The 12,682-nt window shown below is 38.8% G+C and overlaps 1 pseudogene; it reads right to left on the minus strand.

The window, feature by feature from the left end:
• On the minus strand, window positions 1-10,829 carry LOC118841354 (annotated as a pseudogene).
• Between the last annotated feature and the right edge of the window lie 1,853 nt (window positions 10,830-12,682).

Below are 12,682 nucleotides of genomic sequence, written 5' to 3' on the forward strand. Positions count from 1 at the left end.
TCAAGAGGTGTGAAACTATGGAGAGGGCAGAGCCAAGATGGCAGAATAAGGCAGGAACTCACCTGAACTTTCCCAAATTCACCTCTAAATAATTATTTTAAAGTGCCTCAAAATTATTTCTGGAGCGGCAGAGCCAACAAAAAATGGGGTGAAATAATTTTCCAGTCCAAGACAGCCTAAGAGGTTGACAGGAAAGGTGTGTCTCACTGATGTAAAAGAGGAACACGGTTCAGTGTAGGCAATATCCATGCAGGCCAGCAGCAGGGCATGCCCCAGCAAGCCAGCAGGAGTCCCCAAGCCCTGGTGAAGGCCAGTGGGGAGGCTCTGCATCTCCAGCACAGCAGACCAGCAGCCAGACCCCAGGGCCCCTATGCAGCAGGCCAGTAGCCAGGTCTCAGGCTCTGGAGGCAAGGAGTTTGGGACAGTGCCCCATGTGCCCTAGGAGCAGAGTCCAACTTTAAAAGTCATTAGATAGGCTGGAAAATGAGCAAAAAAATAAAAGAAACTGACCATAGAATGTTACTGTGGTAACAGGGAAGATCAGGACACAAACTCAGAAGAGGGTAACAATGTCAAAATGCCTATATGTGAAACCTCAAAGAAAGATGTGTATTGGTCTCGAGCCCCAAAATAACTCCGAGAAGAGCTCAAAAAGGATTTAAAGAATCAAATAAGAGAAGTAGAAGAAAATTTGGGAAAAGAAATTAGAATGATATTAAGAGAATCATGAAAAACTAGTCAACAGCTTGGTAAAGGAAGCACAAAAAAGGGAAAAGATGTGCAAAAATCCACTGAAGAAAACAACTCCTCAAAAAGTAGAATTGGCCGAATGGAAAAAGAGATAAAAAAGCTAACTGAAGAAAATAATTCCTTAAAAATTAGAACTGAGCAAGTGGAAGCTAATGGCTCTATGAGACATCAAGAATCAATCAATCAAAATCAAAAGAAGAAAAAGAAGAAAAAAATGTGAAATATCTCATTGGAAAAACAATTGACCTGGAAAATAGATCAAGGAGAGACAATTTAAGAATTATTGAACTACGTGAAAGCCATGATCAAAATAAGAGCCTATACATCATCTTTCAAGATATTATCAAGGAAATCTGCCCTGATATCCTAGAACCAGAGAGTAAAATAGAAATTGAAAAAAAATCCACCTATCACCTCCTGAAAAAGATCCCAAAATGAAAATTCTCAGAAATACTATAGCCAAATTCCAGAACTCCTGGGTCAAGGAGAAAATATTGGAAACAGTTAGAAAGAAACAATTCAAAATATCATGGAGTCTAATCAAGATTACACAAGATTTAGCAGCTTCTACATTAAAGGATTGGAGGGCTTGGAATATGATATTCCAGAAGGCAAAGGAGCTAGGATTATGATCAAGAATCACCTACCCAGTGAAACTGAGCATAATCATTCAGCGGGAAAAATGGATATTTAATGAAAGAGAGGACTTTCAAGCGTTCCTGATTAAAAGACCACAGCTGAGAAGAAAATTTAATTTTCAAATACAAGATTCAAGAGAAGCATAAAAAGGTAAGCAGGAAGGAGGAAGCATACAGGATTTAATAAGGTTAAACTATTTACATCCCTATAGGGGAATATGATATTTGTAAGTCTTAAGAACTTTATCACTACTAGGGCAGTTAGAAGGAGTATACATAGACAAACGTTGCAAGTATAAGTTGACTTTGATGGGATGATATTATAAAAATTAAGGGATGAGAAAGAAAATTACACTGAGAGAAGAGTAATATGGGGTAAATTATTTCACTTGAAGAGGCAGAAAAGATTTACTACAGTGGTGGGAAAGATGGGGGAAAGGGGAGGGTTGACATTGTTTGAACCTTACTCTCATCAGAATTGACTCAAAGAGGAAATACCATATACATTCAGTTGGGTATAGAAATCTATCTTACCCTATAGAAAAGTACAAGGGGAGAGGAATAAGAGAAGGGGATCAATATAAGGGAAAGTGGATTGGAAAAGGTGGTAAGAAGGAAAACACTTGTGAGGAGGGACAGGGTGAAGGGAGAGAGAGAAAGACAGAGAGAGATACACACATACCAAAAGAGAAAGAGACAGAGACAGAGACAGAGACAGGGAGAGAGAAGGATAAATGGGGGAAAATATGATGGAGGGAAACACATAGTTAATAATCATAACTGTGAATGTGAATGGGATGAATTCACCAATAAACAGAAGCAGATAGCAGAGTGGATTAAAAACCAGAATCCTACAATATGTTGTTACAAGAAACACATTTGAAGCAGAAAGACACACACAGAGTAAAGATAAGGAGCTGGAGCAGAATCTATTATGCTTCATCTGAAGTAAAGGAAAAAAAGCAGGGGTAATGATCAAGATCTCCAACAAAGCAAAAGCAGAAGTAGATCTAATTAAAAGAGAAACAGAAGGAAACTATATCTTGCTAAAAAAGAATGATAGACAATGAAGTCATATCAATGATAAACATGTAGGCATCAAATAATATAGCATCCAAATTTTTAAAGGAGAAGTTAAATGAGTTACAAGAGGAAATAGATGATAAAACCATACTAGTGTAGGGTCAGCTAGGTGGCACAGTGAATAGAGCACCAGCCCTGGAGTCAAGAGAACCTGAGTTTAAATCCAGCCTCAGACACTTGACACACTTACTAGCTGTGTGACCTTGGGCAAGTCACTTAACCCCAATTACCTTGCTTTCCCCCCTCCAAAAAAAAACTATACTAGTGGAGACCCTCAACTTCCGCCTCTCAGAACCTAACCACAAAATAAATAAGAAAGAAGTTAAGGAGGTGAATAGAATTTTAGAAAAGTTAGACATGATAGACCACTGGAGAAAATTGAATGGGGATAGAAAGGAACATACTTTATCTCAGTAGTACATAGCACCTATATAAATATAGACCATATATTAGGGCATAAAAATCTTGCAATCAAATGCAGAAAGGCAGAAATATTAAATGGATCCTTTTCAGATCATAATGCAATAAAAATTATATTCAATAAAGGACCATTGAAAGATAAATTTAAAATTAATTGGAAACTAAATAATCTAACCCTAAAGAATGAGTGGCTCAAAGAACAAATCATAGAAACAATCAATAATTTAAGCAAAGAGAATGACAACAATGAGACAATATACCAAAATGTATGGGATGCCACCAAAGCAAGACTTAAGGCAAAATTTATATCTCTAAATGTTTCCATCATTAAATTCGAGAAAGAGCAGATCAATGAATTGGGTATGCAACTAAAAAAAAACTAGAAAAAGAATAAATTACAAATGTCTAATTAAATACCAAGTTGGAAACCCTGAAGCTCAAAGGACAGATTAATAAAATTGAAAGTAAAAAAAAAATGTTGAACTAAAAAATAAAACTAAGAGCTGGTTTTATGAGGGGAAAAAATAATAAAATGAGGAAACCACTGGTTAATTTGATTTAAAAAAAAAAGAAGATAACCAAATTACCAGTTTCAAAAATGAAAATGGTGAATTCACCACCAATGAAAAGGAAATTAAAAGAATTATTAGGCACTATTTTGCCCAAATATATGCTAATAAATCTAACACTCTAAATGAAATAGATGAATATTTACAAAAATATAAATTGCCCAGATTAGAAATAAGAAAAGAAAAGGAAACTGAAGGAATTAGAATGGGAAATGAGGAAACAAACCTATCACTCTTTGCAGAGTATATGATGGTATACTTAGAGAATCCTAGACAATCAACTAAAAGTTGAAATAATTAACAACTTTAGCTAAGTTGCAGGATATAAAATAAACCCACATAAATCATCAGCATTTCTATATCTTATCAACAAAGTCCAGCAGCAAAAGATAGAAAAATTGCATTTTTAAAAAAATGTAGACAATATATAAATACTTTGGAGTCTGCCTGCCAAGACAAACTCAGGAACTATATAAACAAAAGTACAAAAACATTTTCCACACAAATAAAATCAAATCTAAGCAAGCGAAAAAATATCAATTGCTCATGGGTAGGCTGAGCCAATATAATAAAAATGACAATTTAACCTTAATTAATTTACTTATTTAGTGCTATACCAATCAAACTATTAAAATTATATTATAAAGCTAGAAAAAAATAATAACAAAATTAATTTGGAAGAACTAAAGGTCAAGAATATCAAGGGAATTAATGAAAAAATGTGAAGGAAGGTGGCTTAGCTGTACCAGATTTCAAACTGTATTAGAAAGTGGTAATCATCAAATCAGTCTAGTACTAGCTAAGAAATAGAATGGATTAGGTACACAAGGCACAGTAATAAATTACCACAGTAATCTGGTATTTGATAAACCCAAATAACTAAACTTTGGGGACAAGAATTCACTATTTGACAAAAGCTACTGAAAAAAAACTCAAAAACATTATGGCAGAAACTAGATATAGGCCAACATCTCACCCCATATAAGATCAAGATAAGATCAAAATGGGTACACAATTTAGATATTAAGGGAGATATAATAAGCAAATTAGAGGAGCATGGAATATCTTACCTGTCAAATTCATGGATAAGGGAAGCATTTATGACAAAATGAGATATAGAGAGCATTATGGAAAGTAAAATGGATAATTTTGATTACATTAAATGTTCTTTAAAATTTGCACAAACAATACCAATGCAACCAAGAAAAGCCAAAAGCTGGGAAACAATTTTTGTAACAAGTGTCTTTGACAAAGGCCTCATTTCTCAAATATGTGAAAAACTGGGTCGAATTTACAAAAATATTTTAAAAAGTCATTCCCCAATTGACAAATGGTCAAAAGATATGAACAGGCAGTTTTCCAATGAAGAAACTGAGGCTATCTATAGTCATATTAAAAAATGTTCTAAAGCATTATTCACTAGAAAAATGCAAATTAAAACAACTCTGAGGTACCACTTGACACTTATCAGATTGGCTACTATGGCAGAAAAGGAAAATGATAAATGTTTGAGAAGATGAGAGAAAATTGGAACACTAAATTCATTGTTGGTGGAGTTGTGAACTGATCCAACCATCCTGAAGAGTGATTTGGTATACTTCAGTTATTATTATAAATGATACTTATTATTGCTCTGCCCCACCTTTACCCATTGGATCTTTCCATGACTTTTTAGGTCACCTTCCATTCTGATTCTTCCATAGTGTTCTATGAGTCACAGCTACATAATGTCACCAGGAGAATATGAGTCTTAATCAGATAGCTTTTTGCAGAAAAAAGCAATTTAATGTCACTGAAAGCACTATAAAATTTCCAAATGCAACCCAGATTAGTCTCTACTTCCTATTCAATTCTTTGCCCAGTTCATTGTCTAAGAGTCCTACTCCAGTTCTTTATCATGGTTTGGAACTCACCTTTTTGGGGTTCTTTAAAGCAAAGCCATGGAAGAGCAAAGTCTAATAATTCCTATCAAACTGTAAAGACTTCTAGTATGGTCCCAGTGACTAATTATGGCTACCATCTTAGCCTGGCCACATGCAAAGAGATATCACCAGAAAGATGACAATTGTTAGGTGATCCATTTCTTTTCAACCATAGCAACCCCCAAAACTTTTCAAGTAGAAAGGTAAAAAAAAATTTAGTCATTTGGAAGGGGCTAATGAATAAAGTGCTTATATTTAAAAGAACATTAGCTCTGGACTCTGATGCCTCTGATGCTTACTGCCATAAGACCCTGGGCAAGTCACTTAACTTCTGTTTGCCTCAGTTTCCTCACCTGTAAAATGGGGATAATAACAGCACCTACCTCCCAGGTTTGTTGTGCGAAATAACAAGACAATAATTGTAAAGTGCATATTGTCAGTGTCTGACACATATATAAATATATATAAATGTTATATCTGTATTATAATATATATATAATATAAATATATATATATAGATGTTAGCTATTATTATTATCATAGAGGGAGTTATTAAAACAAACAGATGGCCTGGCTGTAGCTTTGTCCTATTTTGATTATCTTTAAGAGAAGAAAGAAAGAGAAGCAAAAGCGAATATACTAGGGAAGAAAGAAGAAGGAGGGAGAAGGAATTTACTTTCTCATATAGTTGGGGTATATGAGATGAGGAATGCACCAACACGGAAAAAAAGGTGGGGGAATGGTCATCACATGAACCTCACTTTAACCTGAACCAGGCAAAGGAGGATTGAACACACTTATACACATGCCAACAGACATACAGAGATACACACAGAATTCAGTGTAAAAAATACATTAAAATCAACAGGGAAATAGACAGACGGGGACAGGAAGAAGGAAGATGGAGGTTTAAGGGGGAAGATAAACTCCTTGAGCAGTAAGTCATAAGTACAACAGACTCCAACATCTCAGTGCAGATGATGAAGGGTAAATTAAAAGGAAAAAAGAAAAAAAAGAAAGAATAAGAACCTGTGGTTGGAAGGTTGGGTGAAGGTTAAGAGAGCCGGGCAGTGGCATACAAGCAGATTGTTTCAATTATAGAACATTTATGTTAAGCATCATCCTTTTTTCTTTTTTAATTATTTCTTTTCTGTTATTAAGCGTTTGGTTTTTTCTTCCTCCCACCTCCCCCACCCACTGAAAAAAAGAGAAAAAAAACATCAAATCTTGTAATATGCATAATCGAGCAAAACAAATTCCCATAGTGGCCCCTCCAAAAAATGTTCTCATTCTTCACATTTAGTCCATCACCTCTAACAGGAGGTGGATAGCATCCTTCATCATCAGTCTTCTGGAATTACAATCCTTCCCTTTCACTAACTTCTTCTTTATAAACAAGGCGAGAGAGGGCAAAGAGCACAAGAAACTAGAATGGAGGGAAATATACAGCTAGTAATCATAAACTGTGAACATAAACGGGACAAAATCACTAATAAAACAGAAGGGGGTATCAGAATGGATTAGAACACAGAATTCAACAATATATTTTAAGCATATCACAAATAATTTATTTAAATATACTTATACTATCATAATCCACATGATTACAATGGGATTTAGACTCTTCCTCTTTTCAGTTATTTTTAGATTACAGTTTTGTAAGGGGGACTGCATGAAAATCAGAAAATTTCATTCCTCTTGAAATCTTTTTTCCCTGGTCTTTTTTCAGACTTATAAAAATGGTAAGCTTGACAGGTATAGTTCAATTCATCTCAAAGTTACAGATCACTCAGAGAGATCTATCATTGTTGAGGCACAGCAGGTGAGTTTGAACATAAATGTGGAACCACTTGGCTTGAATTCACAAAGGCTTTTCTTTTGGTTTTTGGTGCACATATTTCATGCCTCCCGAACTTAGGCTAAAGCTTGAAATCGTTATATATCCCATAGTTTCACAATCTTAGCCTGGCCCACTCAATCCAGGACCAAAAACTTCCCATGAACCTGAACTGAATTTTGGGTTTGTGATGAAACTTGATACCCCTTGAAACCTCTTGGTTTCAGGTATGAAAACTTCAGCAATAAGAATTCAGGGCCAAGAAGTCACATAACGATCACATTTCCGAAATTAAGTATTGTACGTGTATGTTTGTGTTTAAAGGCAAGTCTTTGTGCACCAGGCAGAATGCTTCAATCCCAACTATTGTTGTCTGTAACAAAATCAGAAATCCTCCAAAATACTTTAACAGCTCAGTGCCCAGGCACTGACTTTCCTGTTGTATTTTAGTCCTTACCTTACTGAGTTCCTCTTCTAAACTCTTGGTGTGTTCTTTTAGCGTAGCCTTATTTTGCCATGCTTTCTGATTAACTTGGCACCGGGCTTCCTCAATCTTCCTCTCACACCACTTTTCCATTTGTGTAGATACAGCCTCCAAAAAAAAACTGGGTAATTTCTAGAGCTTGGGAGGTGTCTCGAATGAGAGGGCCAGCCTGGTGGTCTGCTGGTTGTTCCTGGGTAAATGTGTTGCCATGTACATGTGTTGATACATGTGAACATAAATGGGGTCTATGCCTTGTCTGTCCATTTTTCCCAGACTTCTTCATTTGAGTGCCTTTGTCCATGCAGTGACCAGCCACATTAATTACTTCTTTTCAGTTATTAAGCTCACATTTAATTGCTTAACTAGAGGGCAACAAAACTGTCTGTACCTTAATTTGTGTCAGTTTAGAGTTCTCACATTCCAATGATGCTAGTTCCTGCTGTAGTCTGTTAGAAGCAGTAGAACTAATAAGTGTCTTTTCCTTGGGCCTAACAACCTGAGGAAGCAGAAGCAATGGCTGGACTGGTAGTAGTAACCACTGATTGGTCTTGACAATCTTTTCAGATTATTTGAACCCCAGTGAGATCCAAAACCTAAATTTATCATCCAAACTGCTTTGTTCTACTCTAAAAATGCCCTTTCCTGTCTCAGCAAGTTCAAAGATTGACAAATGGCACCTTTTCTGTGGTGACAGGATGTCTGCAACCAGAACAGTGGGATTTCTCTTATCTTGATATCCTAGGGACATTTGCATCTTGGGATCATAATCTCTAAGTGACACTACCTTGTCAATTGTCTTGTTCACCATAAACTGGAATTGGGATTATTACTTAAACCTTGCCTTTCTTCTTTCAGTCAGTCAGAAGTTTGCTTCTGAGTCCACGATCATGTATCTGCTAGCTTTAAGGGAATAAATTATATGAATTATATATCACCTAGCCTTTTGCCTCCTTTAACCAAACTTTCAGGTCTACGGTCTGCACTTGTGAAGGATTCAGAAGTAGATGGGTTTGATTTAGGCCTGGAGGCTCTAGAGTCACCAGAAAGTTTCAGCTCCAGGTTCTGAATCTTTAACATACACCTTATTTTCAATTCACCCACTAGGGACACCTGTCATTTCTCTCCCTCATGCTTCTTCAGCTCAGTATGCTGCTGCAGACACTTCAGACAATGTGATCTTTCTGCTGATAGCGGCTCAGACCTCAACTTATCCAGAACTCCTAGTTGATGTTGGGTCTTATTCTCCATATGCCCCAGTCTTGTGTTCATCTTATCCTGCACAGTTCCAAATTCTGCCTTTATTTCCTCAACAGTTGCCTCCAGCTGATTCTCCAGTTTATTAATCAATGGTTCACAATGACATCCATTTATTGGTGCCTGTATAACTCTTCCATCCTTTCCACAGTACAGGGTATACAGCTGGTATGCTCTGAACTCATGAGGATGGGGTGGGGATGAGCAATGATGCTTATCTCTTTTTGGGGGGTGATTATGTGAGTTCTTCTGGTGCCCAGGAATAGGCTGCTGGTCTGCTGGTGGGGCAGGGTCAGAGAATACAGATACCTTGCGTTTCAGCTTTTTCTTTTGGTTAGTCTTTGCCGGGGACTCTGGATATGCTGAGTAGAATTCTTCTTTGGCCTCTCCTTTCTTCTGAGTGGCTTGCTCACTGCTGGGAGTGTCTGCTGCCACGACACTTCCCTTGCTCTGGGCCACCTCATCTCTTGGCACAGACTGGGACTTCCTCTCCTCCTTGAGCCTCCCTGTCTTTTTTCGTAGGCTTCTCCCACGACTAAAGTGCAAGACTTGTGGTGCTTTGGTGAGGAGAAGAGCAACTTCAGAATTATTGTGGTGCCAGGCTGTCTCTAGTGGAATCTGACCAGCCTTGTTGACAATTGTCCCCAATTGTCACCTGCTTCCAGTAAAATTTTAGCCACTTTTTTTGTGACTTAGTGCAGCAGCAATGTGAAGAGCTGTGTCCCCCGCCTGGTTCTTTTCATGGACAGAACAGAAAGCAACGAGGAGAACCCTAATGATGGACAAGTGATTATAGCAAGCGGCAACATGCAAACAGGTATCTCCTGCATTATTTTTGAGGTTAGGTCGAGATCCTCCCAGCAAAAGAACCCGGGTGCTCTGGGAATGACTGTTCTGACAAGCCAAGTGCAGAATGGTGAATGGGATGGATAACTGTGAAGACTTCACAGGGTATGTCTAAGGGAGTAGGAGAGGTTTGGGATTTGGCCTTGTGATTCTGGAAGGTCAGGGCCTAGAGCTGTGGGCATGCCCTTCCCCCTCTCTCTCAGATGTTAGAAGATAATGAACTTCCTGTGAGCTATTTGTTCTCTGCTCCAGGAAGGTCTCTCCTCCCATCCCCAACCCCATTTCTTCTCCTAGACTTTCAGACATCACCCCGGTAGTTGAGTTCTGATAGGGAAAACCTGAATGGACCAGATCAACCTTGGTCCTCTGTCTAGTTTTCGTACCTAGACTGTAAGCCCACCTTCCAGCCAATGGCGAGAAGGGATAGAGGTGGGTGGGAATCTTTTCATTAAGAGTATAAATTAAGACAGGTTCCCTTTTACCTTGCCTCCTCCATTATGGAGGTGTGCCCAAATCTTGCAAGGTTTGTAAAATAAATTTATTTCGTTTCTCCTAAAGATGTCTCTCCTATTATTTAAAAATCCTGTCCCACACAATGGTGTTCCCTGCCTTGTTCTTGGCAAGCACATTGGCTCCTGCTTTAATGAGAAGCTTGGCAGACTGGCTGAAACCATGCCAGGATGCTTCATGAAGGCTGGTATTCTCATCCTTGCCTTGTCTGTCCAAAGCACATCCATCTTGAATGAGAGCTGCTGTGACCTTGGTGTTCCCTACCACAGGAGCTCGGTGCAGTGCAGTGGGATCCCCATCATCCTGGATATCCGGGTCATAACCTGCCTTCACTAAGATCTGGACAACAGGAAGATGGCTTTTATTGGCAGCAAGATATAGTGGTATCTGGCCATGCTTGGTAACAGCCACCTTGGCACCCTCGTTGATAAGCTGCTCCACATTATCCGCTTGACCTTTGTATGCAGCTATGAGAAGGCATTCTGAAACCACAGTGATCACATCCTGTTGGCTCATGAACTAGGAGAGAAAGGTTTTTGGGCAAGTGGTGGACAAGTTCCTGGCAGTTCCAAACAGATCCTGCCACCCAGGCTGCCCCCACACACAAAGATTTCTCCCCTCGTTAGAAGGTGAGTTTTATGACTATGCCATCTTTAGTATGGGGATTTGGTGCCAGAGCCTCCTAAGCTAGAACTGCCAGAAACCCTCACAAAAGGCAAAGGGCTGGCAAAACACCCTCAACCATGTACTTTTTAAAAGAAATACACTTGAAACATAAAGATTCAAATAAAGTTAAAATAAGTGAAGCACTAAAGCAAAATCTGTTATGCTTTGGGTGAACTAAAAATAGGTAGCTATTGTCATTTCGTAGTCCAGGCAAGAGGTGATGAGGGCCTCAACTACTGTGATGGCAAGCAGGGTGGGACTTTTTGCCTTTATTTTTTCTTTAGGAGTGCCTCTCCCCACTAAGGCAGTCAAGTGCCTTTGATGAGTCTTGCCTTTCAAATGTAATGGTAAGCAAAGTGGGACTTTTTGTTGTCCTTTGTTCTGGAATGCTTCTCAGCATTGAGGCAATTAAGTGCCTTTGAGCCTTACCTTTGTTTCAATAGGAGTCTTTGATTGAATCCAGAGTCTTTGATGACCTGCTTAAGAAACAAGAAAGCCCCAGGCCCCAGTCCCTACATTTTGTTAAGTAGGTGCTAAGCCCCAGGGCCCTGAGAAGTGTATATATGATCTGAGGTTGGCGTTTTATTTTGGGGGTTTCACTCATTGGAAGAGTGCTCCTGTAGTTTGGTCAGACAAGATTCTGGGTAGCTGTTAAAAGCGCGCGCCACCCCCCCACCCCTCACCTCTTTGAAAACCCAGATGTTGGTGTTTCTATGTATTGTGATCTGGTCAGACAGATAGAAGTCTGTCTGTTGGTTTCTGTTATTCTCTCTGCTTATAATTCCTATTTGCAATTTCTGTTTGTGTTTGCTCTGAAGTTCAAGGTGCTGACTTTTTCCCCTGAACTAAGTGAATGATATATGTATGTTTAATTAAAGTGAGATTGTAAATCCCTTAAAGTTGCTTTCCTTAGAAAAGCAGATCAAAGAACTTGTGTTAGCAGCCCTCCTGTGTGCTGGTGTCATTGGTCTCACACAGCCACAGTAGTGGCAAGTAGCACTGTTGTTACAACTATTTACTTCCCAACTTGAGGTCATCTTCAGCAACCAAGATGGACATCTGCTAGCTCCATCCTGAGAGCTGAAGGCATGGACGCTAAGTCAGCAAACCAATTCATTCTCAGTTCTAGGAAATCCTCCACAGTCAAGGATGGACCTTTTTTCATCTCTGTGCCTCATTATCTAAAGGGCCAAGAGGGAAAGGGTGCCAGGTGTAGAATTACTAATATGGTTTCCACCGTTCCCAGGATCATTATGTGATTAAGCCCTGCACTGGTAAACTTAATTTGTGCCCCTTCTTTCAATACGAGAGCCATTTAAAAGTAATAATTAGTGAGAGAGATTAACCATAATTGCTTCTTAGACTGCCTTTTTCCAGAGTTCAGATTAAATTCTTTTTTTCCCCCTCGTTGCAGCTAATCACAGTGATTTGGGGATAAATGACTAATTAGTAACTATGACATTGAGCATGAGGTGACCAGCCTGGGCCCTGATCCTAGATCACTTGATAACCAGCCTCTGTCACTGTCCTTGGTTTTTAAATATGGTGCCTTCCAATCAGTTGTGAGGTGGACATTCAACCAGCAGCTTCTTCCCTTCACTTTTCCCCATTTTCTCAGAGGGTTTAGCTCGATATCCTTGGTCATTTAAAGTCATCGAACCGCGTCTTACCCTGTCAGCATACTGGCTATTGGTTTGGCCCTA

This window comes from Trichosurus vulpecula, chromosome 1 (assembly GCF_011100635.1).
Source record: "Trichosurus vulpecula isolate mTriVul1 chromosome 1, mTriVul1.pri, whole genome shotgun sequence".
Taxonomy (NCBI): Eukaryota; Metazoa; Chordata; class Mammalia; order Diprotodontia; family Phalangeridae; genus Trichosurus; species Trichosurus vulpecula.